The sequence below is a fragment of the Macaca nemestrina genome, chromosome 7 (assembly GCF_043159975.1).
Source record: "Macaca nemestrina isolate mMacNem1 chromosome 7, mMacNem.hap1, whole genome shotgun sequence".
Lineage (NCBI taxonomy): Eukaryota > Metazoa > Chordata > Mammalia > Primates > Cercopithecidae > Macaca > Macaca nemestrina.
Genome location: NC_092131.1, coordinates 4,857,065 through 4,883,335, shown reverse-complemented (window position 1 = coordinate 4,883,335; position 26,271 = coordinate 4,857,065). Strand labels below are relative to the sequence as shown.

The window sequence follows — 26,271 nt, the reverse complement described above, 5'->3', positions numbered from 1 at the left end:
GGCCTAGAGGGAGCTTGATTTGAGATGAGTAGTTCTTATGCCTGAGTAGGTCAAATAGCGACTTACTCTTCTTCACACTTAATCAAATCCTCACTCTCTAACTGAAACTTTGTACCCTTTGACCAGTACCTCTCCTTTCCCCGCTCCCCCGCCCCCAGCCTCCATAACCACTGTTCTACTCTTCACTTCTTCACCTTCTACTTTCTTAGATTCCACATATAAATAAGACCATGTGGTATTCGTCACCTATTTCACTTAACGTAATGCCCTCCAGGCTCATCTGTGGCCATGGATGATAATCATGTATTGTATATTTAAAAATTGCTAAAGAGTAGATCTTAAATGTTTTCATCACAAGAAAAGTAACTTGGTGAGGTGATGGATAGATTAACTAGTTTGAGTTAATCATTTCACAATGTATACATAGATCAAAGCACCCCATTGTATCTTATAAATATATACAATTATTTTTGTCAATTAAAATTTTAAAAAATTGCAAGAGGCTGAGGTGAGGTTACAGTGAGCTGTGATCATGGCACTGCACTCCAGCCTGGGTGACGGAGCAAGACTCTGTCTCTTAAAATAAATAAATAAATAAATAAATTTAACAATTAATTTTAAAAAATCCCAACTCTTCCATCACCCAAGCCCTGCATCCTTCTCCCTTCCCCCAAGACCCCCTCCCCTGCCACTGTGCTCTGATTCCTAGAGCAGTGTGTCCCTGTCCTGCCACTCTTGCTGTGCCTGTGGCTGTCGCTGTTCCTTGGGTAGCTTCCCCATTACTCCTCAGGGGCTTCCCTGGCCACCCTCTGCTCGGGCCCCTCCTGAGTGTTGCATCAGCACCTTTCCTGCCTTCACCCACCAGCCACAGCTTGTGTTTGCCGTGTGAGCCAGAGCACTTGTTTGTCACCTCACGGTCTTCCCCTCCGTGAGGGCAGGGACTGCAGTCTTGCTTTCATTCTTGCTTTCGTGCCGTCTCCCCAGCTGTGGGTGAGGTGTGTGCACATACGCTCAGCATGTTTGTAGAATGAACACATGTATAAACTAGACTTTGAATGCAGATTATTGTTCTCTCCTGGCCATTAAAGGTGCTTCTTCCTGCTGCCCATTTACATCTCAGGTGTTACCGTCTCTGGCCAGTGCCTGCCCTGTTGTTGTCATCTAACAGTCATGGGACCACACCTTTGTGACTCTCAGGGCCAGAGGTGTTTGGGAATGTGGAATTTTTGAGATTTTTAGGGCAGAAATAGTGAAAGTACCGTATATTATAGAATATCCTAGGCAGCACCATATAATCAAGCACATTAAGATTTTTGCAGCAAAGTATATGAATATTCACACTAAGTGGGACAGTGAGACTATGAATAGCTTCACATCAGATCAGGGCATACTGCCAAATGAGTTATGAACATGCTTTCAGTTTTCAGAGAGCTTTTTGGATTTTCGAATTGCAGAGAAGGGATTATGGACCTGTCTTAGTGAGCATCTGCTTGTCACGCATTATGCAGCGTGCTGAAATACAAAGGAAGAAAACATCACGCCTGCCCTCCCGTGTAGGGGGTGGGGGGTCACCACATGCGGGTGATGAGCCCATGCTGGGAGGGCACTCCCGGCAGGTCCTGGTGTTCTCCCTGTCATCTCCCCCTTTCCTTTGAGAGCGTGCTCTACAGGTGCGGTTTCAGGTGAGCCACATGGGGGGCTGGCAGAAGGGGCACTGCATCGTGACACAGGGTCAAGTGTATTCCTCTCAGAGTGTAGAGGTAACGGTTCTGGATCACCTGGATCCTGCCCTTGGGTCTGGCTGCCTGGGTCCAAGGAGGAAAGGGCCGACTCCAGATGATGCTGCAGACCAGGAGCACTGCCTTCACTTCCTAACCTTCTGCAGTTGGGCGCCGGGGCCCCCTGTCTGCAGTCACACACTCTGCCCTCTTAGCTGGGCCTAGAGCTTTAAAGATTAACTAGATTCAACATAACGTTTCTTTGACTTTTTAAATACAATGAGTATAGTTTTATTTTAATGTTTTTCAGATGCATTTTGATGTAGGTAGGTACCTTTACATTTTAAACATTTATTTGCTTTCTGAAATGGGACCAGCACATATACATACACACACACACACACACACACACACATATATATATATATATATATTTTTTTTGACAGGGTGTTCTTGCTCTGTCACCCAGGCCAGAGTACAGTGGTGCAATCACAGCGCACTGCAGCCTCAATCTCCTGGGCTCAAGTGATCCCGCTACTTCAGCCTCTTGAGTAGCTGGGGTTCTAGGCACCCACTACCACACTTGGCTAAGTTTTAAAAAATTTTTTTGTAAAGATGGGGTCTCACTATGTTGACTAGGCTGGTCTTGAACTCCTGGGTTCAAGCAGATCCTCCTGGCTCAGCCTCCCAAAGTGCTGAGATTACAGGCATGAACCACCACACCCTCCTGGTACCTGCATTTTGAAAATGTTTCATTGCCAAGGCTGCGGGGAAGTCTGCCCTTTTTTATTAGAAAATGAAGAGCTAATTCTGAAATATGCCTACTAAATATGCATATCTCAAGCACTTTGTGAAAGGATGTAGGGTGAAATAGTCTGTTCCTGAAGCAAATATCACTGTGTGTTCGTTCCATTATTTCCGAAGTTTTTCTGTCGCCTTTGATAAATTGTGTAGAATGTATTAAGTCTCATCTGAAAATGTATATTAAAGATTGTTCTTTTAATTTAAAATGATTTGTCCAAGGTACTTAATGAGTCAAAGTTTAATGAACCACGACACTATTAGTAACACCATCTCAATCTTTCAGATTTTATAAAAGATATTACAGTTTTCAGAAGGTTGAGAATCGTCTTTTGTAATGTATTTTAAGATAGTTAAGAATAGAGTTTATATAGTTAAGATTAGGATTTGTATTGCAAAAACTCCCTTCAAGATGCATTTTGGGCCTTTATGAGCGAGTAATCATGACAGGACAGAGTGGCTTCACCCACAGTTTTGTGGTTAATATTTGCAAGTCGTTTATTTAACAAGGTTGAAAAGAGGCTCCCTGGTGTCTTTTATAATTACCCTTTTCTGGGGACCAACTTACAAGTAAAAAATATCTGGTGGTATTATCTTTGCTTCAGATGTATTATGTTTATGGAATTGGAAATGTTTGATTTCTTAGTGTGTGTGTGTATCAATGGATTATGTTGTTTAAAAGTGTTTGCATCTGTATTGCATGTATAAACATGTCTGTTTCCAAGTGTGGCCTTTAAAACACTGAGGGTTTTGTGGCTGGGCGCGGTGGCTCATGCCTGTAATCCCAGCACTTTGGGAGGCTGAGGCAGGCAGATCATGAGGTCGGGAGTTTGAGACCAGCCTGGCCAATATGATGAAACCCCGTCTCTGCTAAAAATATAAAAATTAGCCGGGTGTGGTGGCGTGTGCCTGTGATCCTAGCTATTCGGGAGGCTGAGGCAGAAGAATCGCTTGAACTTGGGAGGCGGAGGTTGCAGTGAGCCGAGATTGTGCCACTGCACTCCAGCCTGGTCGACAGAGCAAGACTCCATCTCAACATAAGACAAAATAAAATAAAATAAAATAAAATAAAATAAAAATACTGAGAGTTTTTTAAAAGGTCATAATAGAAACATTTTATGTGTTTTAATTGTTTAAATGTTTTCTTTCGGATTAAAAAAAACCTGAATGTAATCTGGGAAAATGTTAAATGGCTGCAGCACTATAAGATTTTCCACAGAAATGTGTTATTCACAGTGAAGCACAATGGGAAGACTCCATTAGCACTTTAGATGGTATCGTGACTTTGGAAAAACCATTTCACCATGCGAGTATTTACAAAAACTGAAGCCGTCCCTGTGAGGTTTTGACAGAGCTTAGCTATATAGGTAGTAAGTGACGCAGTGCTGAAAGCAGTCTTAAATTACCTATGTCAATATGCAGATTTTCTCTATTTAGTATTTTAACTATGAATTTACCAATCTGAGTAACTTGAAATGCAGTATCATAAAAAGAATCAGATCTACCAAACTGAAAATGTGTGCGTATCTAAAGTAGTTTCTTTTCTTGATTTTGGTTAAGTTAACAGAAGTATCTTCACATCTGTAATTTCTGGTAAGTTAATGAGAACACGCTGAACTTTTGGGTCACAATAAATTTTCCCATTATGTAAAATATTTTACACACCGGTTGACTCATTGTGAATTGTGAGTCGACATGATTCTCTTCCTGCGGAAAATAGAAACACATGCTGGCCGGGCACGGTGGCTCATGCCTGCAATCCCAGCACTTTGGGAGGCGAAGGTGGGCGGATCACCTGAGGTCAGGAGTTTGAGACCAGCCTGACCAACGTGGAGAAACCCTGTCTCTACTAAAAATACAAAATTAGCCAGGCGTGGTGGTGCATGCCTGTAATCCCAGCTCCTCAGGAGGCTGAGGCAGGAGAATTGCTTGAACCTGGGAGGCAGAGGTTGCTGTGAGCAGAGATCGCACCATTGCTCTCCAGCCTGGGTAACAAGAGTGAAGCTCTATCTCAAAAAAATAAATAAATAAATAAAAACTAAAAGAAACACATGTTATTGTAATGACAATTTGAGCCAATTACAGGATTGTGCTTATGTTACCACATTGACTGTAGGTCCTTTCTGTGAGTTGGGTTGTTGAAGAGTTTGAGATAGACAGATGGCAGTGGGTGGGAATGAGTTGGGAGCTTTTGTTAGGTTTAGAGAATGTAGTCTTTCCACCATCATTTAGTTGTTTATTTTATGCATAGGCTTAGTTTTGTTCTTGTGAGCATTATGTTGAGTTAATGTGTTTTCTTTGACCTCAAACCTTCTGAAATGTTTCTAGGTCTTAAAGATTCAGGTGTTATTTATTTCATAGTAGACAGAATGAAGTAAATGAATACTTTCTTGGGGGATAGTGTTGATAAGTTTCATAGTGACACCTCTCCCTCATGATTAAAAGTGCTACATTTGCACAAATATGTGATTTATATTTTACATTAAAATTAAGATCAAGTTTTTCCTCGAGAAATTGTTGAACTTTTAGATTTGGGAGAGGGGGAGTTCCTACAGGAATTATGAATTGTTTTGACCAGTGAGAAGCTTATTTAACATTTTTGGAAGGAGTACCCCAAAAGTAATGCGTTTTTTGGCATAGTGGAAACTTGCAATAATGTTTTCTTGTTGTTTTTTAATTGAGTGGGTGAGCTGCATCTCTATTGGATGTTTGGCCTTTGACTTGATTGTGTCAGCTTTTAGAAAATAACTTTATGGAAATCATCAGATTCCATACAATTACCTATTTAAAGTGTCCATGTCCGTGGTGTTTGGTATATTCACAGAGTTGTGCAGCCATTGCCTACTTCGGACGTTCTATAGAAATGCAGTTGACAGTATATGTGTTTTCTGTGTGCAGCCTCTGTCATTCAGCACCATGTTTTCATTCATGTTGTGCATGTATGCATCAGTTGTTCCTTGTTAATGTCGAATATTATTCCATCGTGTGGATGGTCCACATTTTATGTATTCGTTAGTCCATTAATAGGCATTGGGGTTGTTTCTACTTTTTGACTGTTGTGTGATAATGCTGCTGTGAACATTCATGTTCAGGTTTTTGTGTGGACGTGTCATTTCTCTTGGGAATATACCTAGGCGTTTGTATCCGCTTTTGTTGTTTCTTTTACCTACAGTTCAGATTCCCATTTATGTTTGTACAGACACTTTGCTACTTGTAACTGGGGCTTGTTTGACCTTTGTTGCTGACCTAGTGACTTCTTGTGTCATGTTGAAAGCCCCTGAGACCCTCTGTTGCCTAAACAGGCAGAATTGCAGTCTCTTTCCTTCCTAAGACCAGATCACATCTGGTGGTCATGAAATGGTCTTATCAAATAAGTACCTGTTAGATTTTTGGTAAATAAGTATGTATCTAAGCCAAATAAATTTTGTGTGTATTTTATATTATTTTTCTTCTCTCTGCTTCCTCTTGGGTACATCCTTTGTTCTGTGGCCCCAGTGGCACCTAGAGTGAATATGAATGATTTGTCTATGTTTTCCCTTCAGGCGGAATGTTGCTTACTTGGATTTTTTCTTGTTAATTTTGGTGACTGAGTTGCCTGTTTTTGAAGTGATAAATACCTTCGGATAGTAGGGTTGCTCTTTAGCATTTTAAGTGTCCAAATGAGACCTATTGGGATGTTTCCATAATTCCATAATTCATGTAAATGCGCCTTAATGATATTAGCTAGTCTGTCTGAGCTACATTATTAATTTCATTACTACTATTTAATAAAGGGGCAGGATTTGCCATGGTCATTCTAGTTAATGGTAAGAGCCCTGTAGGTCTCTCATCATATATCTAAGCGGAATTAAGCTTGGAAATATTACTGAGTGCCTTGTGGCTCTATTTGGTAACAGTCATGCCTTACATTTTGAGACAGCTTATACTTTTACACACCAGGAGACTCATTGTGAATTGTGAGTAGACATGATTCTCTTCTGGCAGTAAGGGAATGCATTCAGTCAGTTGAAAATCAACATCATGTGGTTTGCAGGATAAGTCTTACTCCTTTCTTAGGCAAGGAATCTGGGATCCAGAAGGAGTGAGCGGTTGGTTAGGAGGAGTCAGTGCCAGAGGGAGGCAGCGTGCCCTTTCTGCTCTGCCCACGCTGTGAGGACACCGGGCCGTACCTTCGCCAGGAGGAGGTCATGCCAAGTCCAAAGCGTCAGGCCGCTCAGAGCCAAGCAGCTTTGCTGGAGCACCCACTGGTGTACTTGGAAAGTGATTTATCCTGTTAAAGCCTCGCTGCCACCTCAGCTGTAAATTGGAGACAGTAGGAAGCCATCTCCGCAGGCCTGTGGGGATCTGGCACCTGGGCACTGAACCCTGCTGCCCTTGGTCAGATGGTCTCATTGGGAAGCAGTTGGAAGGGTCCTGTGGTGTGCTCCTTCTGGGACCTTCTGCCACCCCCTGGAGGCAGCTTGAGCCCCTACTCATCTCTCCCCATCAGTGCACACTCCCTTCAGCCCTGGGCCAGCTGTGGGGCCCTCCTCTGTAGGTGCTGGCTGTTCCAGGAGGCACAAGAGTGTTGGTGTGGGACCTGCCCACTGCTCGAGATCCCCCAGGGAGAGCCCGCTCAGGCTACGCACGGGCTTCTGGCCGCATGGGTCAGCGTCACAGGACGGACAGATCAGTGGGGGAAGAGTCCTCCTGCAGTGCTGCTGCCACTGGAGGCTGGTGAGAGTGGTGCTGCCATAGAGAACAAGCCTTGATCCCTGACTTGAAAGGCACAGTTCTTCTGGAACTTCTGCGAGGAGTGCCCAGAGTGGCACCTAAATACGTTAGAAGCGCTTGATGAAAGTTCCTCTGAGGCTTTTAAACTGCTCGAGTGAGTCTCTCTGAAGCACGGTGATGGCAAAAGGAAACTACCTCACGCTGCCTCTTTGTGCCTTCTGTCCTCATCTCCCGTGGGCCGTAGGTGTTCCCTGTCAGGATTTATGCGGAGGTGTGTCTGCTGTGGCCGAATGTGTTCATTCATTCATATCTCACAGTAAGAGGGAGGGATGGGGGAGGAAGACTGCTGTATTTCCTTAAAAGTTTTTCTGTAACTCGAATCCCTCCCACCCCCATGCGGTAACACCATCTTTTCCAGTTGGTGTCAGTGAACTCTGTTTTGGGTACCTACAGAAGCCGTAGGGGAGGTTAGGATGTGGCTGGAGGATGCTGGTTCCTGGGTGTAAATCCTGGCTCTTGCGCTTGAACTGACTGTGCCTCAGCGTCCTCGTCTGTTCGGTGGAGCCGCCTCAGAGAGGAACAAGTGAGTTGTGCGTGTGGAGCAGGTGGCTGACATGTGGCGAGTCCTCCAGGAATGCGGCAGCAGAAGGAACACGTTGAGCACCGCAGATACAGCCCTGACCACCACTGCAGGACTTCTGTGCGGGGGCAGCTGCAGAACCACCACTTCAGGACAGCATGGGAGCTGCTGGAGGTGGGGGGAGCTCAGGGAAAGGGCCTTGCTGCCAGGGGTGGGAAGGGAGTCAGTGAAGACGTCCTGGAGGAGAAGATTCCAGAGCCTGAGATGTGAAATAGAGTTAGGTAGCCAGAGACCAGGCAAAGAAGGGCCATTTTCATCAGAGAACAGCATAACACTGGCAGAGGTCTGACATGTCATTTCCTGTTACTAGAATTGGGGAGTGACCAGTAGATTCTTTAATTTGTTTATTCTTTCGTGCAGTCCTTCACCTCACACCTGTTCAGGGTCCGGTGGGGCTCTGGACATAGGGTGGAAGGAAACCATCTGAGCAGAGGCCGCTTGGACTGTCACCTCCGTCGGGTGCCAAGGCTGCCAGAGGACAGCTGTTACTTATGGGTGGCGGTGTGGTGCGGTGGCACAATACAGAGCTGCCCCGCTGTGTCCATGCCCTGGCGCCTCCCCGCAGTCACCATGTGCCTTGGGCAAATGTAGGCCTCAAGTCCCAGACACAGGCTTCTGTCAGTGGTGGTGGTGGTGGCTGTACCTGCTCCAGGCTGCTGTGAGGGAGGGACGGGCTCTGGCCACAGACATATGCCCTTGCAGAGGACCTCCCGCACCTGCTGAGGATTGTGTACAGCCATCTGGAGGGTGTTCTCCCTTGGCCCTCCCTGTAGTCCAGCTGAGTCCACATCCTTCACCTCTTTTTAACTCTTCCTTTCTTACAGAACCTTGACCTGGAGCTGCAGTCAGGCTCGAGTTCTGCCTCCTATGCAGTCCCAGCCATCCTCCACCATGCATGATGGTGTGTTTTCCATTATTCTTCCTCCCAGAGCACTTGCACCCACCCTGACGGTGGTTCCCCATGGTCAGATTGAGTATCCCTTATCTGAAATGCTTGGGACTAGAAGTGTTTCAGATTCTGATCTTTTTGGATTTTGGAATGTTTGAATATGCATAATTAGATATCTTGGGGATGATACTTAAGTGGAAACACAAAATTCTTTTCATATACACCTTATACACATAGCCTGAAGGTAATTTTATGCAATATTTTAAATATTTTGTGCATGAAACAGAGTTTTGACTGTGACCTGTCACGTGAGATCCATTGGGGAATTTTCCTCTTGTGGTGGTATGTTGGTACTCAGAAAGTTTCAGATTTTGGAGCAGTTTGGATTTTTGGATTAGGGATGCTCCACTTGAATATCCTTTTATATACAACACATAGTCAGTGCTCACTAAATGTATTGCATGAATGAATGAAAACCAAAGGTCACTTTACTAAGCGTGCTACTATTTCAGAAACCTCTTTTTCCGAATTTGATTATATGGTCAATGGTTTAATATTTCAAGTGCTCTGACCACGTAATGGTTATTACCACACTGTGAAGGTAGCAGGGTGTTCCGTGATTGCTGCCCCCAGAGGACCTGGAAGTGCTTGCTGTACTTGCGTTTTCTGGAATGGAAATCATGGCTTATTCCCGGGAGCCCCCAGCGGGGGCTTTGAGTCTGGTGCTAAGCAGCAGATGTGCAGATTCCCACAGGGCGTACCTGAGCCCCGAGAGGGGGCGTCGTAGCGCACAGCGCACTCATTTCCGCATTCCTACCCCGCACAGCCAGTTGTCACAGCCATCCTCCAGTAAAAACCACAAACCAGTCAACCTCTAGGAAACAGGTAGGAAATCTAGAAAAAGCCTCAGGTGTTCACAGCATTCTTTAAAGATTCTTTAAAAATCTTTGTGATTGGAAAGACTGCTTCCTGTGCCAGAGAGTCTCTCTCCAGCGCTTTTGCTTCTGAGGTTGGTAGCTTTCAGAAAGACTGCAATGCAGCGGTTACCAAAGTCCTTGTTAATATGGAAACAACCCGTGGTGAAGCCTTTTGCTCCCCTTCATAACTGCTGACTGTTGCCTGCAGTCGGGAGGAGGAGATAATGAAGGTAATACTCCTCCGGACCTGGCAGTTTAGTGATTAGAACGGACGCGGTTCTGTGAATGCTGTGGCTGGCACAGGCATGTCCTGCAGCAGCTCTGTCAAGTTACTGATGCAGTGGGCTTCCTGGGAACGTGAAGCTGAAGATGTCTTTGCAGTTTGTGCACGATAATTTTGTTTTCATCTCTGTGTTCAGATGGTGGATTATAAGAAGGTAAGGGGGCTTTACAAATCATGCATGTGTGTATTTTAAATGTTTATGAATATCCCTAGTCAAGGTAAAGAATGATGATTGAATAGACCTCTTTTGAACCTAAGAAATAAAACTTTATTTCTTGTTAATGACAGTTTTGACATTTGAAGAGTTATCTTAGTCTTGACAGATGCCCTATAAGTGAATTATTGAAGATGTTCTTTGAAGAGATCTGCTTTTTCTTCGATTTGCTAAACATAGTTGAATTTCAGAGATGTAGATACGGATGGAATATATTTGTTTCTTTAACTTAAGCAATGACAGTTACATTAATCTGGATGGAACTTTTCATCTTAAAAAATCTCAACCACTGGCTGTAGATGATGAATTCTAATCTCCTTAGTTCTTATTTTGCCTTTAGAAGAGCATTTTCAGATGTGTGGAGCTCTGTGCTTATCCGTGGGGTGAGCTGGGTGCTACCTCCAGCTGCTGCTCTTCGTTTATCTTAGAGGGAGGCCAAGAGTCAGAGCTGAGATTTATTTTGCAATGAATTAGTGGCCCCAAACGGTATTAAATGCATTATGGGTGGTAATTTATATGTCCAATGCCAAGAAATATAATGTTGGGGTTACCATGGCAACTGCTTGCATTCTGAGAAGCTCGTGAATGGGTTCTGAACCTTCTGGCGTTGGAAGTGAGCTTTTCCAGCTGAGAGCCTGCATTCGTGATTAGTGTAAATAAATTCAGCTTTCCGTATGAAGCACATCCTTTCTCTTCGCTTACCAGAGTAGTCCACTGAGCTCAGTTCTTTCTCTGGTGACATCTGCCTTGGTCTCTTGGTTCCTGGCAACAGACTATGGCTGAGACATAGTTTTCAACTTCAGGCTGAGGAACTAGCGTGCGTGTGTCTCTGTGTGTGTGTGTGTGTGTGTGTGTGTGTGTGTGTGTGTGTGTGTGTTGGCCTACTACCTCAGTCCGTGGGCTGTGTAGAATGGGACTGGCTCATCCGTGCCTCCTGAGAGCTGGCAATGCATGATGTCTCCAAAAGCACAGTTGCAGCCGCATGTGCTGGTGGGCCCCTGGCACAGCTTTCTATCCATCTGAAGGGCTTGTTTCCAGTAACATTTGCTAGGACTCTTCCTGGGAGGCAGCCCGGCCTGTTTCCAGGATATCATGGGGATTGGTTTTGGGGAGGGAGGCCCAAGTTAGAAAGACCCATGTTTTAAATGTCAAGCTTGTGAAAATAATAAATGAGGGCCTATTGTCTTCATTGCCGAAGGTCTGTTTGCTGTTTGTTAGAAATATATGTAGCATAGGCCAGGGATGGTGGCTCACGCCTGTAATCCCAGCACTTTGGGAGACGAAGGCAGGAGGATCGCTTGAGCCCAGGAATCTAAGACCAGCCTGGGCAAAATAGCGAGACCTCATCTCTACAGAAAGATAAAATAAAATAAATAGATGAAGAAAACTAGTTTCCCTTGTGCATTTAAAACAATATTGACATGATTGCCAGGGACTGAAATGTCTCTATGTGATTTCAGGGGCCTGAGGTCGGAAGGTCGGAGCCTGGTGGTTGCTGCCAAGGCGGCAGCTCCTAGAGGGCCTGGCCAGACAGTGGGAGAATTTTTCATGCTCTGTAGAATTCATTCTATTTGTTAATAAACATTGAGATTATAGAATTTAAATGATGAACTTGAGGATAGACTGGCCTTCAGGCACACAGTGGGCATGTTGCTGTGGCTCACCTGTAGGCCTCAGTTAAGAAGCTTTGTCTAATCCAGTCCCTTTATTTTACAGATGAGGAAAATGAGGCCCAAAGAAGTGATGCCACTTGGTTAAGGTCCCAGTGCAGGTCAGAATCAGATCTAGGATCAGAAACCTGGCTCCTGGCTCCTGGCTCTCTACTCTTCTAAGGATCGCTGTCCTGACAGAAGAGGTTTGCTCTCAGTTAATTGTTGTTCGTTCTTTTGCTTTCCTTTTGTCAGAAAGAGGCCTGTAATAACAACGGGCATCTAATGTAGACTCTGTAATTTTAGAATTTTAAAAATTCTTGTCTTCCCTTCCTCTGGTTATTTATAGAATTTCTACTCAATGTGCTGGAGTCACCCACAGGAGGGGCAAAGGGCGTGACCTCTGCCCTTAATGCTGTGTGCTGTGATGGGAGATGGGTGCATAGCCGAACCTGCAAACTGGAATGTTGAGATGAATTCTGGCTTGACACCTACATTGCTGCTAGTCGGTGGTATTCTGTGTTCTCGCAGAGAAGCTGCAGTGCCCAGCAGTTACCCAGGGGTGAATCTCAATCACCACCTATTAAATCAAGGTCATGATACTGTATTTACTAAGGCAGGACAACATCGTAATTTAGGCTCAACTTACAAGTTGCAACTTATTACAAGTAATAAGAGGTTCGGCTTACAAGGGTTGAAATACATTAGCCAGATTCCATTGAACCCTGGTTTTTAATTTTCCGATCTTGAAAGAAGACTGAGATTTTACTGTATAACTCACTCAGGGTGACATTGTGTTTTCCTAAGTGTTCTCAGTGATATCTCCCATTCTCCCTATTCTTCTCACATGGGACTTTGACAGAGAGGTGCACCTAGACTGGGTGTGTGGCCTCCCTCACCCAGCAGTATGGCACAATGGTGCTATATGACTTCTGAGTTACGTCCTTAAAAGGGTGCAGTTTTTGCCTGGATGTTCTTTTTGGGGTACTTGTTTGCCATCCATATAGTGAGGAAACCCATCTCGCCCACACAGGAGGACCACACAGTGAGTAGGGCATTGACATAACAAGATGACTTCTGTTTTCTGAGTAACTTCCACCACAGTGGCGAAACTGTGTCCCCAAGCTCAGCAGGCAGAGGTAAAACAGTTTTCAAAGGAAAGGATGAGATAGGCTCCCAGTTTACCACATGGTGAAGAGAGGCCTCTGGCTCTTCCAAACTGTTGCTGATAGAGCGTGGAGTGCTGGGACTTCGGTCAGGCCAGGTCCTGCCACCTCACTGTCCAGCTCTCCCGAGTGCTCCTGGCCTGCCCTGCTCTCTGCCCAGTGCTGCCTGCTGACCTTACATGGGGTAACCTTCTGTCTCCCAGCCCCAGCCATGGGTCCCATTGCCCAGAATGCAAGAGCCTTTCTTGGCTTAGAACTTTTAACTCAAAACCATCTGTTCTTAGAGGGTTTGTTTTCTTTTTTTTTGGCCTGGGATTTTGAGAATATCTAACAGTGCTGGACAGTTTTATCATTCATCATCGTGGGTAGTTTGTTTTATTACAACTTGCAGCTTCATATCTTAAAACAAATTCATTTCTTGCTTTCAGATTTGCTTATCTAAAAGTTTTGTTAATAATAGTAACTTAGCACAAAGCTTCTAATATATGAGTTGATGAAAAGCCTCTCCTGTATCACCTTTAATAAGGATAATTTTGAAGTGTAATTTAATGCCCAGAAGCCAATTGGTACTGAGATTTAATTTTGTACTTGGAAAAGAAGTATGAGAAGAAAAGTGTCCTTTTTTCCTTAAATTTTTTTTTCTTAGTTGACATATAAATTTGTGTATATATTTATCATGTACAACATGATATTTTGAAGTATATATATTATGGAATGGTTAAGTCTAGCAAATTAGCAAGTGTAAAGATAAACTCACAGTTATCCTTTTTTGTGGTGAGAATACTTTATATCGATTTTCTTTTTTTTAAACATAAAATCTTTCAGCAAAGAAATCTACTTTCTCAGCATTTTTCAAGAAGAAAAGTATCTTTTTAACAAATACGTTTTCTAAGCCCTGCTGGTCTGCAACCCACTCCATTCAGTTAATATTTATCAAGCACTGACCAGGCGCAGTGGCTCCCAGCACTTCGGGAGGCCGAGGCAGGTAGATCACCTGAGGTTAGGAGTTCGAGACCAGCCTGGTCAACATGGCAAAACCCCGTCTTTACTAAAAATACAAATATGAGCTGGGCATGGTGGCAGGCCCCTGTAATCCCAGCTACTCGGGAGTCCGAGGCAGCAGAATTGCTTGAACCCGGGAGGTGGAAGTTGCAGTGAGCCAAGATTGTGCCATTGCATTCCAGCCTGGGCAACAAGAGTGAAACTCCTTCCCCCCACCAAAAAAACATATATTTATCAAGCACGACCTACACATACACCCACTCTCTGTCTCTCTCTCACACACACACACTAATAGACATAGCAGTAATATATATTAAGCATGAATACAGCAAGAAGTTTGGTATCCCAGAATTAGAACAGGGCTTTTTTCCTATATAATCTACAAAATGAGATGTTGAATTGATATTTAATACTAAGCTACTTCTTAAGCATTTGATTTTTCTTACTGCATTATGTTTCTAATTTTAAAATCTGAGAATTACGGAAAATAGGTAATTTCTACTTATCTTTCAGATTATAGATTAAATGTCCTCTCTTGGCGTGGGGGAGGTCCCCATATTCACATAAATGGGTGTGACCTCCATGTGCACTGTGCACTTCCCTTTGGTACTTTTCATCTCACACACATGTATGTACACCCTGCACAGACACATGCCCTCTTATTGCTGGTGTTGTGTCTTCTTGCCTGTGGACTGTCAGCTCTGTGAAGGGGAGGTTTCTGTCTTTCTTGTCCCTCTCCCTTCTGTGGCACTCAGTACCTGTTGGGTGAATGAATGAATACTAGACACAGACGCTTTCCTTGACGGTGGTTGGATGATCTAACCTTTCCTTATAGTACTTTTTCAGATGTTTTCAAATTCAAGAAATCTTTTTTCTATCACTAAGTTACTACTTTTCCAAATTATTGAATACTTCTATTTTCTTCTGCCTTTAAGGAGTAGGAAACAACTAAGAACAGATGATGTCTCATGTTCTGAATGGATCCTTCCTTCCTTTGCTCTTCTCTGGAGTTCTTTCTCATGCAAGTGAACACACCCATATTGTGAGGGGTAACAAATTTAAATGAGTATAGAGATGACTGAGGAGAATGAGGTAGTTTGGAAAAACTAGAAAAACCTGCCTGAGTGCTTTTGATATTTTAATTTATACGCAATTCTTTTACGTTTCATTTTTCTCAAGACAAATGCCAGACTGTGGAAAGGGTGCTGTCATTTAAAAATATTTGGGCATGTGGCCGGGTGCAGTAGCTCACGCTTGTAATCCAGCACTTTGGGAGGCTGAGGCGGGTGGATCATGAGGTCAGGAGTTCGAGACTAGCCTGACCAACACTGTGAAACCCCGTCTCTACTAAAAATATAAAAATTAGCTGGTCATAGTGGCACCTGTAATCCCAGCTACTCAGGAGGCTGAGGCAGGAGAATGACTTGAACCCAGGAGGTGGAGGTTGCATGGAGCCAAGATTGCACCACTGCACTCCAGCCTGGGCAACAAAGCTAGACTCTGTCTCAGGGGTGAAAAAAAGAGAATATTTGGGCGTGCATACTGCCAAAGGCGATTTACAGACTCAGTGCTATTCCTAGCAGATTACTGAGGACCTTCTTCACAGAACTAGGAAAACACTGCTTTAAAACTCATATGGAACCAAAAAAGAGCCCAAATAGCCAAGGCAGTCATAAGCAAAAGAACAAAACTGGAGGCATTCTGTTATGCAACTTCAGACTATACTACACGACTACAGCAACCTAATAGCATGGTACTGGTACAAAAGCAGACACCAGTGGAACAAAAGAGAGAGCCCAGAAATAAGGCTGCACACCTACAACCATCTCATCTTCGACAAAGCTGACAAAAGCAATGGGGAAAGGACTCCCTATTCAATCAGTGGTGCTGGGACGACTGGCTAGCCACATGCAAAAGATTGAAACTGGACCACTTCCCTACACCATGTACAAAAATCAACTTAAGATGGATTAAAGACTGAAATGTAAAACCCAAAACTATAAAAACCCTGGAAGACAACCTAGGCAGTACCATTCTGGACATAGGAACTGACAAATATTTCATGAAGAAAACACCAAAAGCAATTGCAACAAAAGCAAAAAAATGACAAATGGGATCTAATTAAACTTAAGAGCTTCTGTACAGCAAAAGAAACTATCAGCAGAGTAAACGTACATCCTACAGCATGGGAGAAAATATTTGTAAATTATGCATCTGACAGAGGTCTCATATCCAGCATCTATAAGGAACTTAAGAAACTTAAGAACTACAAGAAAAAAAAAAAAACCCATTAAAAAGCGGGCAAAGGACATGCACAGATGCTTTTCAAAAGAAGACACACATGCAGCCAACGAGCATATGAAAAACAGCCCAAATCACTGACCATTAGAGAAATACAAATCAAAACCACAGTGAGATAGTATCTCATACCAGTCAGAATAACTATTATTAAAAAGTCAAAAATAAGATGCTAGTGAGGTTGTGGAGAAAAGGGAATGCTAATACACGTTGGTGGAGTGTAAACTAGTTGAGCCACCGCGGAAAGCAATATGGTGATTCCTCAGAGAGCTAAAAATAGAACTACCATTCAACCCAGTAATCCCATTACTGGTTATATTATTCAAAGGAATATAAATTGTTCTACCATAAAGATATGTACACATGTATGTTCATTGCAGCACTATTCACAATAGCAAAGACATGGAATCCACCAAAATGCCTATCAGTGGCAGATTGGAGAAATAAAATTTGGTACATTTATATCACAGAGTACGATGTAACCGTAAGAAAGAATGAGATCCTTCTGTCTTTTGCAAGAACATGGTTGGGAGCTGGAGGCCATTATCAGCAGCAAACTAATGCAGGAACAGAAAACCAAGTACTGAATGTTCTCACTTATAAGAGGGAGCTAAGTGATGAGAACACATGGACACAAAGAAGGGAACAACAGACAGTGGGGCCTACTTGAGGGTGGAGGTTGGGAGGAGGGAGAGGATCAGAAAAAATAACCACTGGGTTCTAGGCTTCGTACCTGGGTTACAAAATAATCTGTATATCAAACCCTGGTAATGGGTTTACCTGTATAACAAACCTGCACATGTACTTCTGAACCTAAAATAAAAGTTAAAAAAAATAATTTGGGCACGAAGACTCATGCCTGGAACACTAGCATGTTGGGGGGAGGATCGCTTGAGGCCAGGAGTTTGAGGTTACACTGAGCTGTGATCGTGCCACTGCACTCCATCATGGGTGACAGAACAAGACCCTGTCTCTAAAATATATACATGATATATACATTTGGTGGGTGCTTTGGTCCCAACTGACTGACCATCTGGGGCAGAGCCAGTGCCATGTGTAAGGTGTACTGCCTGCACACAGCACAGGAGGCTGGGGCTGGCCAGGGCCTGTGCACCTGCTCCCTCTGTGCCTGGTTTGTGGATGCCCCTGACTCGCTGAGTCTTTTCTGAAGTTGTTTAGCAGCACTGCCACTGCTCTAACCTATATTTAAAGATTTTTTTTTCATAATTTTCTGGCAGAAAATTTTATTAGTGTAGCCATTTTATTTGTATAATGATTGTTGAGAATAGAATATTTTATGTTCAAGATATTGATTAATTTTTGGAGAAACCTAAGAGATTTGATGTTACATAACAGATCTCTATTTAAATTCATAGTGTAAACTGCAGTGAATCATTACTGTATTAGGCAAAAGCCAACATTGCAGAATATAGTTTATTTGAAAGGTCGCTTAGATGAAAATTCCAGGGTGATTGGGAAATGTTTTACACTTTTGTATGTGTGATCATTGGATGCTACTCAGGAAAAGTTTGTACTAGTGTGTCTAGCAATTGTAGCAAGGTGGGGTAGGTGGCCACATTTGATTATGAAGTAAATTTATTCTAGAGAGTTTATGTAGCATGAAGAATATTAAAATCAAAGAAGTGTTACACTACACATCTTAAACTTTTAACATGACTCTTATCTAGCTGTAAAAATATGACATTTTGTGTTTTAGGAATAAAGTAAGTATGCAGTGGTAATGAATGATCATGATTTCAGGTGAGTAAGACGTTAGGGAAACCTGTCACAGTTCCACAAGCAAAAATGAAAAAAATCGGCCGGGCGCGGTGGCTCAAGCCTGTAATCCCAGCACTTTGGGAGGCCAAGACGGGCGGATCACGAGGTCAGGAGATTGAGACCATCCTGGTTAACACGGTGAAACCCCGTCTCTACTAAAAAATACAAAAAACTAGCCGGCCGAGGTGGCGGACGCCTGTAGTCCCAGCTACTCGGGAGGCGGAGGCAGGAGAATGGCGTGAACCCGGGAGGCGGAGCTTGCAGTGAGCTGAGATCCGGCCACTGCACTCCAGCCTGGGTGACAGCGCGAGACTCCGTCTCAAAAAAAAAAAAAGAAAAAGAAAAAAATCTCACTGAAGTATATTGCTGCAAATGGCTTCTTTTCCCCAAGAATAGCTTTAACTGACTGAGTAGCACAGCATAGTCATTCCATTCTCCCCTTGCTGTTTCCTCCTCCTCAGCCAGATGCATTTGGATGATCCTGTTCAAAAGTGAGCTAAATAATTCTTCTCAATTTTCATATTAGAGTAGCTAGAAATTAACTAATTTTTGTGGTTTTTTTTTTTTTTTTAATGAAGGTCTTGTTCTGTTGCCCAGGCTGGACTGCAGTGGTACAATGATAGCTCGCTGCAGCCTCAACCTCCTGGACTTCAGCCATCCTCCTGCCTCAGCCTCCCGAACTGGGACCACAGGTGCATGCCACCACACCTGGCTAATGTTCACATTTTTTATAGACACGGGGTCTCACTGTGTTGCCCAGGCTGCTCTTGAACTCCTGGCCTCAAGTGATCCTTCCACTTTGACCTCCCAAAGTGCTGGTATTACAGGTGTGAGCCACCGTGCCTGGCCTCCAAACAATAATTTAAATGATGTGATAAAGTTTATTTTAGCCTAGCCGAGATCTTAAAATCTTTTTTGAAGTCAGGAACTAGCCTTATTTGGTTCAGCTCCCTGGTGCTGCCTGGTGCATCAGTTTATGAATGTCCTATATTAGTCCTAAGGGAGTAAACAAACTCTGGCTATGTCAGTGCTGAAATTCAAAACAATAAAAAAAGATACTTGGTTTTAAAATGGGGTTGATGCATCTATTGGGCTTTATTGATATTTTGGAAATTCTGAGATGCGTATTTTGCCTCTTGCTAAGGAATTAGATAATGGTGCAGGGTTTGAATTGACAGGTGTCAAAGCCAGCAAAAATACTGTGGTCAAATTGCTGGGTCTTTGAGACCTGGGTTTTAGTCCTGTTAGCTCTGACTTTGGGCAAATTGATCGATGTAATTGTTCTAGTTACTCAACAATCCAGACCCTGGCCAGCAGAGTTGGAGCATTGAATGATCTTTCTAAAATAATTTGAGTGTACAAATGGCAAATCTGATTTAACAGCGTAACTGTTGATTCTTACGGCACAAGTCAGTGAGCCTGCCTTTGTTGCGGCAGTCGCAGTGTGATAACAGACATAGAAGTTAAGAACACTGACTCGAGGTAGACCACTCTGCCGCTTAGTAATGTATCATGTTGTGAAGCTGCTGAATCTTCGTATTCTAGTTTCCTCATCTCTGTAACAGGCAAATTTGTAGTTGTGAGGAATAAATTAATAACTACAAGAAGTAAATTAATAACTAAGACTAATATGTGTCAAATACATACTATGTGACCAGCACCATTGTAAGTGCTGAGGATACAATCCTGAACAAGACACATTGCTGTCTTCAGAAAGCTCACAGATAGAAGAGAGAGAAGGAAGCAAGGCAAGTACAGGCTTGTAAGTGTTGTGATGGGTGTCCTTATAGGACCAGGATTTCAGGAGGTAAGGTCAATTTCCCTGGCAAGGGAGAGTTAGAGAAAAGATGCTTGCAGGAGTTTAATTCAACAAACAAGTGGTACCTGCTGGGTGTGCCTGCTATCCTGCTAGGCATTGAGACAACTGGATAAATTTAGCATGATCCCTGCTATAAAGGAGCTTAAAGTTTAGTGGAAAACCGTAAGTCTAGTGATAAATAGTAGTTGTCAAGATACTTGAATGGAGTCTTGCAGATGAAGTGTTTGACAGACAGTGGAAGAACAAAAACCCAGAAGGAGACAGTCGTTGCGGCTGGAGCAGAGTTTGCAAGTCCACTCCTGGTGAGGAAGGGGATGCTGAGCCAGCAGGGTAGGGTCGACTCACACCCAGAGGCTGTCTCAGAAGCAGCAGATGCCAAGGGAAGTGTGTATTGGAGCGGGTATGTTGTGAATTTGATGGCGTCTGATCGTTAACATTGAATTCCTTGAGTTCTAGACAATTTCTTCATGATAATTACCCCTTTAAATTTCATAATCTTCATTCCCCCGCTAAATTTAATACCATAACATTTTTTATTTTAAAAACACCTTTTTTGTCAGTACTTTTGAAAACATTTTCCTGCACCAGTGCCTTCTGTGAAATGAACACTGTAGAGAATCTGTGGAAATTGGCTCATGGTTGAAGCTTTCACTGTCATATGGATGAGTCCTTTTGCTTGCCCAGTGCCCTCCTGGCACATTGATGAGGTAGGATTGGGAGTTAGGAACGCCTACAAAATGAGCAGGCTAATTTCAAAAGGATGCTAATCCTGCAAAACCAAGAGAGAAGCTTATTGGTTGGTTTGCCTTTTTTTTTTTTTTTTTTTTTTGGAAACAGTCTCACTCTGTCACCCAGACTGGAGTGCAGTGGTGTGATCTCCGCTCACTGCAACCTCCGCCTCCTGGGCTCAAGGGATTCTGCTGCCTCAGCCTCCCGAGTAGCTGGGACTACAGGCGCACACTACCACTTCTGGCTAATTGTTTGTATTTTTAGTAGAGATGGGGTTTCGCCATGTGGGCCTGACTGGTCTCAAACTCCTGATCTCAAGTGATCCGCCCATCTTGGCCTCCCAAAGTGCTGGAATTACAGGCAGGAGCCACCGTGCCCAGCCATTATTTGCTTTTAGTTGAACTTGTGTGTTTGGAGACCGAGCACTTACTTTCACCAGTCAAGAAATTGACTTGGCAGCAGTTGCTGCAGGTGGCTGTTTTTGGTCTACTTCATACTGTCAGTGTGTCGCCCAGATACTATATAATTACTCAGTTATTTTGCAGTCACAACATCTTTGTGTGTCTGTATTTATTTAGTAATTAGAAGAAAGTTTTTATGTTCTCATAGTATCTTCATGCGTACAGTGCTTTTGTTTACTAATTTATATCCATTTGATACACATCTAATGATTGCCTCTAATGGGTATATGTGGGAACATGCACATTCCTTACTGTTAGTTCCTAATAGTGAGAAGTAATTAGAGCATAATGTTTCACATTGAAGTCATCTCTTTTTCAAAGACGTCTCTGAGAATGAAAACATTAAGTTTGGCAGTTGTGATAAACTCTTATAGTGATAAGGTATTAGTCTAATTCTACTTAGTAAGAAAGTTATTCCTGGAGACTTCTATTTCCACCATGATGGAATTAGAGGTGATTTACGCCCCCCCAGGACTACAGTAAGGCAAGTGAGGTGTTTGCCTCAGTGCAGAATTTAAAGGGACACCCAAAATCTCAGTAATCAAGATTATTAATATTTTAATGCAGTACTTTAAAAAATCAAATTTGATACAAAAAAAATCCATGATGAAAAACAAAATTATTTTTTATTTTTTAAGGCAGGGTCTTGCTCTATTGCCCAGGCTGGAGTGCAATGGAGCAATCATAGCTCACTACAGCTATGGTAGTACAGCTAGGAGGGCTCAAGTGATCCTCCCACCTCAGCCTCCTAAGTAGCTGAGACTACAGGCACATGCCACCACGTCTGGATAATTTTTTAGTTTTTTGTAGAGTGGTGTCTCACTATGTTGCCCAGATTGATCTCAAACTCTGGGCTCAAGCAGTCCTCCCGTCTTAGCATCCCAAAGTGCTGAGATTTTTGGAGTCAGCCACCACGCCTGGTCCAAACCCCAAATTTTAAAGACAGGATCAGTATTAATGATTTTTTCTTTTTGTCTCAAGCTCCAATATGGCTTGGCATGACACCATTATTGATACTGTATATAAAATTGTGGTATTTTGTACCTCCTGGATTTTTTCACTAATTTTGATTTTATCTCTATTACTGAGTTTTTTGGGCACTCGATTAAAAATTTGTGCCTAAGGCAAGTATCACACTTGCGTCGCCCTAGTCCCAAATTGACTTCTGTCTTAAACAACTTGAAAACCAGACAAAATATATGAAGTAATAGTTTTCATGCATTTGACAGAAGGCTGGTTAGGACCGTGTTCCTTGAAATAAGGGGAACAAATGAAACAAGCCCTGCAGTATTCTAGCTCATACCCCACAGCACGAGACTCAGTATATTCCAGATCATACCCCACAGCACGAGACTCAGTATATTTCAGCTCATACCCCACAGCACGAGACTCAGTATATTCCAGCTCATACCCCACAGCACGAGGCTCAGTGTATTCCAGATCATACCCCACAGCACGAGACTCAGTATATTCCAGCTCATACCCCACAGCACGAGACTCAGTATATTCCAGCTCATACCCCACAGCACGAGACTCAGTATATTCCAGCTCATACCCCACAGCACGAGACTCAGTATATTCCAGCTCATACCCCACAGCACGAGACTCAGTATATTCCAGCTCATACCCCACAGCACGAGACTCAGTATATTCCAGATCATACCCCACAGCACGAGACTCAGTATATTCCAGCTCATACCCCACAGCACGAGACTCAGTATACTCCAGCTCATACCCCACAGCACGAGACTCAGTATACTCCAGCTCATACCCCACAGCACGAGACTCAGTATATTCCAGCTCATACCCCACAGCACGAGACTCAGTATATTCCAGCTCATACCCCACAGCACGAGACTCAGTATATTCCAGATCATACCCCACAGCACGAGACTCAGTATATTCCAGATCATACCCCACAGCACGAGACTCAGTATATTCCAGCTCATACCCCACAGCACGAGACTCAGTGTATTCCAGCTCATATCCCACAGCACGAGACTCAGTGTATTCCAGCTCATACCCCACAGCACGAGACTCAGTGTATTCCAACTCATACTCCACAGCACGAGACTCAGTATATTCCAGATCATACCCCACAGCACGAGACTCAGTGTATTCCAGCTCATACCCCACAGCACGAGACTCAGTGTATTCCAGCTTATACCCCACAGCACGAGACTGTACTTTTTTCTATAAAGGGCTGTATAGTAGCCGTTTTAGGTTTTGTGGGCCAGATGCTGTTAATGTCACAACTACTCTGCTATGCTCTGTGCCTGCTTTCATCCGAAGTATGTAAGTGAATGGATGTGGATGTATTCCAGTAAAACTTTACTGACACAAATAGCCTTAGTTTGTCTGGTGAGGCAGTTTCCATGTTTCAGGGCAGGAAGAAAGAAGTCAGACAGAACCCACTGGCTTCACTAAAGTGATGAAACAGCAGAAATTGGGGAGGACAAGACAGTGAGAATTTGTGGAGGAAAACACAGGAGAGGAGAGAGCAGGTTAGAGAGAGAGCTCCAGAGATCTGCAGAAGCACCGCCTTGAGGCGTTGGCCGCGTCCTGGTCTGCACGTGCCTTTGAGGAAGCACCTCAAGGCTGGGAGCAGAACCGCCAAAAAGGAGAAGGCCAAGCACTTCTTGGACATCAGTTGCACAGGACTGGGAATAGTTTGTGTTCCCACCACCTAGGTAGTAGGGTATAAGATAGATCCTTTGAAGGGTTACCTTTTCATCTTTGTTAGAGTGGATTCAGAGCAGCTTTTTCATCTGTGGAGTCAGGATGATTCCTCAGAAGGGCTGCCTTAGCAGTAGGGCTGAATTATCCATAGACCAATAGGCTGCTCCTGACTTGCCCTGACTGATTACAGATAGCTTGATTACATTCTCAGAACAAAGCCCCGACTATATTTAAAAAGGATGTAATAAAAGTAGCACCCAAAAATATAAAAAGAAATTGTGTCTAGCATCTAATAAATAATTACGAGGTATACAGAGAAGCAAGGAAATGTGATATTAACCAGGAAGAAAATCAAGAGAAACCCCAGAATGACAAGGGATGACCGTCATTAAAATAACTTATAAATATGTTGCACACTCAAGAATGTAGAGAAAAACATAAGCATAATGAGTGAAATGAAAGATTCAGAAAAAACTGAAATAAAACTTCCAGAGATGAAAATACAATATATAAAATACATAAAATGCCAGGCACAGTAACTGATGCCTATAATCCTAACTCTTTGGGAGGCTGAGGTGGGCAGATCATTTGAGGTCTGGAGTTGAAGAGTAGCCTGGCCGACATAGCGAAACCTCATCTCTACTGAAAATACAAAAATTAGCCGGGCGTGATAGGGGGCACCTGTAATCTCAGTTACTCAGGAGACTGAGGCAGGAGGATGACTTGAACCCAGGAGGTGGAGGTTGCAGTGAGCCAAGATCACACCACTGCACTCCAGCCTGGCGACAGAGCAAGACTCTGTCTCAAAATAAATAAATAAAATAAATTTATATAGAGTAAAATGATACATATACACACATATATAATGCAGTGGAGGGATCACAACAGGTTATTACTACAGAAGAAAAGAGTTCGAGAGCCTGAAGACGTAGCAGTAGAAGCTTTCCAAAGCACAGCACAGAGCATCGAGACTACACGAGATCACAGAGCATCAGCAGCCTGTGGGACAAAGTCAACTGATTTAAGATATGTATAACTTAGTTCCAGAAGAAGAGGAGGGAATGGAAAAAATATTTGGAGAAATAATGGCTGGAAATCTTCCAAATTTGATGAAAACTGCAAACTATGAAGCTCAAAAACTCCAAACAGAGCAAATATAAGGAAATCCAAGGTACCTCATAATCAGATTGCCAAAAAACCAGTGATCAGGATCAGAAGCTTTCAAAGCAGCCAGAAGAAAAGGCACATTACAGAGGAACAAAGTTACTAATAACAGTGATTCCTGGTCACATCTTGTGTGAACTAGAAGACAACAGAGCGACATTTTCAAAGTACTGAAAGAAAAAAACCTGTTAGCTTAGAGTTCTGTATCCAGCAAAAATGTCTTTCAAAAATGAAGGATAAATTTTTATTTATTTCAAAAGTAAAGAAATTTCTAGGCCAGACATGGTGGCTTACCCCTGTAATCCCAGCACTTTGGGAGGCCGAGGCGGGTGAATCACTTGAGGTCGGGAGTTTGAGACCAGCTTGGCCAACATGGTGAAACCTTGTCTCTACTAAAAATACAAAAATTAGCTGGGTGTGGTGGCAGGTGCCTGTAGTCCCAGCTACTTCGGAGGGCAAGGCAGGAGAATCACTTGAACCCAGGAGGCAGAGGTTGCAGTGAGCCGAGATCATGCCACTGCACTCCAGCCTGGGCGACAGAGTGAGACTCCATCTCAAAAAAAACCCCAAAAACAAAAATACATTTTTAGGCCAATAGACATGAGAATTTATCGCCAGCAGAATGGCACTAAAGGAATATTAAAGGAAATTCAGATAGAAAATAATGTTTGATGGGAAAATTTTTATTTATATATATTTTGGAGACAGGGTCTCTAGTGCCCAGGCTGGAGTGCAGTGGGTGTGATCTCGGCTCACTGCAACCTCTGTCTCCCGGGCTCAAGCGGTCCTCCTGCCTCAGCCTCCCGAGTAGCTGGGACTACAAGCATGTGCCACCATGCCCGGCTAATTTTTGTATTTTTTGTAGAAACGGAGTCTCACTATGTTCCCCAGGCTGGTCTCGAACTCCTAATTTCAAGCAATCCACCCACCTCAGCCTCCCAAAGTGCTGGGATTATAGGCATGCCACTGCACTCAGGCTTAAATAGTCAGTTTCCATCATGGGCCAGGCATGGTGTCTCCCACCTGTAATCCCAGCACTTTGGGTAGGAGGAGAGGGCAGGTCGCTTGAGCTCGGGAATTTGAGACTACAGTGAGCTATGATCACACCACTGTACTCCAGCCTGGGTGACGGAGTGAGACTTTGTGTTCTAAAAGGAAAAAAAAAATGGTAAAATTGACAAAGCTCCAGTGAAACTGAGCCCGGCTAATTTTTTTGTGTTTTTAGTAGAGATGGGGTTTCACCGTGTTAGCCAGGATGGTCTCGATCTCCTGACCTCGTGATCCACCCACCTTGGCTTCCCAAAGTGCTGGGATTACAGGTATGAGCCACTGCGCCCGGCCACAAAATGT

The 26,271-nt window shown here is 43.4% G+C and overlaps 1 protein-coding gene across 6 annotated transcripts in view; it reads left to right on the top strand.

The window, feature by feature from the left end:
• Window positions 1-26,271, top strand: part of LOC105467377 (TNF receptor associated factor 3) — a 136,016-nt gene that overhangs the window by 43,187 nt on the left and 66,558 nt on the right. For 2 of the 6 annotated variants that reach the window (XM_011716940.3, XM_071099541.1), the window contains exon 2: window positions 11,892-12,030. The exons of 3 other annotated variants lie outside the window; for them this stretch is intronic. The gene's annotated coding sequence lies outside the window, so the exon portion shown is untranslated. Of the gene's footprint in view, window positions 1-8,818; window positions 10,116-11,891; window positions 12,031-26,271 lie in introns of those variants that run through there. One more of the 6 variants, XM_071099542.1, reaches the window with a different exon arrangement.